This window comes from Hippocampus comes, unplaced genomic scaffold, assembly GCF_001891065.2.
Source record: "Hippocampus comes isolate QL1 unplaced genomic scaffold, H_comes_QL1_v1.1 scaffold21, whole genome shotgun sequence".
Taxonomy (NCBI): domain Eukaryota; kingdom Metazoa; phylum Chordata; class Actinopteri; order Syngnathiformes; family Syngnathidae; genus Hippocampus; species Hippocampus comes.
The window spans coordinates 2463321-2467269 of record NW_017805745.1 but is presented as its reverse complement, the minus strand read 5'-3'; positions in this window follow the sequence as shown (position 1 = coordinate 2467269).

Sequence of the window (3949 nt, the reverse complement as noted above, 5' to 3'; positions counted from 1 at the left end):
TCTTCAGCAAAGAAGATGAGATTGTACAGCAGGGCGAAACTTGCAGCCATCTATGAGTGGGGACTGAATGGTAACAATCAACTTGGTTCGTCTTTTTGGTTTGTTTTGTTAATAACCAGAACAAGTTCATTTTAAAAAAATTGCGCGCTGAACTAATTCGCACAAAAAATGAACTTTCTCAACACTGCCTGTTGCCTTGATTCAACCTTTGACATACATATTGTGTGTCTATTCGTGGATGAGGCGTTCATCCTCCCCCTCGTCTTCATCGTCGCCAGTGTGACACGATGTCGTCACCTTCAGAAAGTGGATCCGAGAGGTCGTCCGATTGGGATCGCTCATCGTGGTCTGCATCCGCTTTTTCACTCTTCACAATGATGGCCGTCAATGGAGACTTGCTGATTTCTTCGTCCTGCTCTTCTTCTTTCACGTGCGGCATCTCTGTCTCCTCCTCCTCTTTCATTTTTGCGGGCCCTTGGCGTTCACGACGGAAAAAAATCTTCACCGAGGTCTGCAGGAGACAAACACGCGGGACCCAGTTTGGGGAACTCTGTCATTTCTTTCAACGAGAGCAAATGGGACAAAAAAACGCTCACGGGGATGTCATTACAAACAAACACGGGAATCAGTTGAAGAATAGCAAGTAGAGAACGAGTGTTTCGAGGAAGAAGTGAACCGACCCGCTCTGGGTTGAACAACTTGTGGTTCCAACTTGCAAGGGTGACGTTGTTCTGTTGCACCGAGATTCTCATCGTACTGTGCCGTCTTTCTTGCACACATTTTCCCGCGACAATCTCAACCCTGGAGCCTCGCTTGAACTCTTTTTCGGGATGTGTCGCCAACAAACTCGTCTCCTTGTTAGCGGCTAGCAAGCTACGTTCGCCTGAGACGCTTCGACGTGCGCACAGACGAGTTCATCGGGACACGACGGTGACATTCGTTCCGTTTTTGGTCCAGCCGGGCAGTGATGCGCGCAAGGCGCCGAGGCTTTACTCCTTTCGGTGCTCATTCGAGAATCTTGATTTCGTCCATCGACCGTCTTTCGATCTACCTGCAAAAGCAAACGTCCGCGGCTGCGGCGACGGGGCATTCGACAGTGCGCATGCGCAAAAGGTCAGCCATTTTGATCCCACGCTGTCCTTTTCTATCGACATGGAAGCTAATGCTGAAAGCCGCTTTTGTCCGGTCGAATATCCAGCTTTTCGTGGAAGGCTCGTCTTGCAAATTGTGTGGAAAGTAGTTCTGCAACCAGATCAACGTCTTCTCCTTCGACCATTTTGAGTTGAAATGCGAGTGACAGCTCTAGCAGACGTGAATCCAATCTTTTTTTATTTATTTATTTATTTTATAAATCTTTATTGAACAAGTCAGGATACAATTCTCAGGAAACAGAAATGGCGCTAATCCAATCACCGAACACGCACGGCCAGTCTCGACGTAAGGCCTCCTAGCTTGCCCTAGTACTCAGACAAGAACAAGTCAGGATACAGGATACAATTGGCTATTGAAACCTGACAGTGCCCGTTCATTTACAGCACACAGGGGCTGCTCTGTTCAATCTGAAGGCCCCGAGCAAGTTTAATTTACCTGGCAACACAAGCTAGCTGAAATATGATTGGGTAAAAACTCTACCATAATAAATAAGTTATTTTTCGAGTGGTTTTCAATGTTATTTAAAATAACATTGAAAGCAACTCAACTAAGTGGAAATAATATGACGTAAAGAATACAGAGAATAATTTTGTTAACATATTTATGAAAATAAAATAACAAATTTATGTTATTCTCAGAAAAGTAAATTTACTTTTCTGAGAATGTTTAGGCCAGCAGAGAAGGCCTTATTGGCCCTCAGGGTCCGCCACTGACTCACAGACTTAGTGTGTGATTGTTTTTATTTTGTTCACGGTCATATATTTACGTTTCGACCCTCTTCCCATCCAAAGTCAATTTCTTCGCAGTCTAATTCTTGAATAATTTAGTTCATATCAACTTCATGGTTGTACAAAGTGCATGGGTTGCTTGAGGGATTTTAGTAGTGGTACAAATCCTCCACACAAAGCTTTTACAAGACACACTGACTTCAAAAATATCAAAGATGCAACAAAGAATACAATAATGTAGTTTTGTTTAATAATTCACATCATACATACTGTTAAGCATGTGCATTTCCATTCAAAGCTTTGTGACTACTGTGTTCCTCATCAGCCCGCTTGTGTCTCTTGACATGAACCTGCTGGGAAAATCTTTGACCGCAAACTGAGCAGGCAAAAAGTCTCACCGGTGTGGCTTCCCGTGCAAGTCTCCCGTGTGAGAGACATTTTGACAGTAAAGTCAGCAGAGAAAAGGTTTCTCATCAGCGTTTGTTCATCAGCGAAAGAATCTTAGGCCACAATTGGAGCAAGCAAAGGGTTTCTCACCAGCGTGCGTCACTGTGTGCTTTCGGAAAACCACCGTGCAAAAGAGTGTGTGTTCTGAAGTGGTCTTTTAAATACTCCTTTCTACTGAACCTTTTCCCACATACCGAGCAGGAAAAATGTTTTTCTCCAGTGTGCGTTCTTGTGTGCCTTGACAAATCTCCCCTGTGAATGAATCTTTTCCCGCAAACTGAACATGCAAAAGGTTTTTCCCCAGTGTGTGTTCGAGTGTGAACTGTTAAATCACATCGTTGAGTGAACCTTTTACCACAAACTGAACAGGCCACAGGTTTTTCCCCAGTGTGCGTTTTTGTGTGCCTTGTTAAAGTGCTTCTTTGAGTGAATCTTCTCCCACAAACTGAGCAGGCAAAGGGTTTTTCCCCAGTGTGTGTTCTTATGTGTCTTTTCAAGTTGGACTTTTTGACAAATGTTTTGTCACACTGAAAACATCTTACCGGTTTGTTGTCAGTGTGACATTCCGCGTCACCGTTTGAGTGTTTGGGATTGTTATCGTCAGTGTCAGAAGTGTGTGGTGTGATGTCATCCCCATCTGAAAGTGGAGCTAAGGGGCCATCAGTGTGGGACCCTCCGCAATGCTCTCCATCACCTTCTTCACTCTTCACACTGACAGCAGTCGATGGGAACTTGCTGATCTCATCCTCCTGCTGTTCTTCTTTAATGTGAGGAGGCTCATGCTCCTCCGCCTCCATCTCTCTAATTTGCAGGGACTGTGACTCCTGCCCCTCAGGAGGGAGATTTTCTTCCCTAATGTCTGCAGGACACAAAAGTTGCTATAATCAGGCTTTGCTCACGCAAGTCTCATGTTGTGACTTTCACATTCTGTATTATTGCATCTGAAAAAAAAAAAATCATACTGAAGAAGAACTGAAGAAGCCCATTGAATTAAAAGTACAATGTCTTCAACAAAGAAGAATACAGTTGGTCACCCGACGAACATCCGATTTATGAACAATAATAAACATAGGTTTATGCTGGATAGTTCACATGGCTCTTGCATTTGCATTGCAGGCCTACGAAATGTATGAATTTTTTTTCATGGGCGCAGCTGAAGCAGGTAACAATTTCATATCAACACGAACGGCAACCCCCCCCCCCAAAAAAAAGCGAACGTTTACCATATGAAGTAAGAATAATTATATTGTGTTGTTTTTCCATGTTTAAAGATGTTTCGCAATAGCTTTGTAATCAGCGATGTCGCAATATAATCAGCGATGTCACAATCTTTGTATAAACAGCAATGTCATGTGATGTTGACCAGCGATGTCGCTATATAATCAGCGATGTCGCAATATAATCAGCGATGTCACAATCTTTGTATAAACAGCAATGTCATGTGATGTTGACCAGCGATGTCGCTATATAATCAGCGATGTCGCAATATAATCAGCGATGTCACAATCTTTGTATAAACAGCAATGTCATGTGATGTTGAGCAATGTCATTTGTTAAGAACAAATATAGCGTGGCGTCAGGCACGCTTAGACTATAAAAGGAGAGATTCGGATACTGAGAGT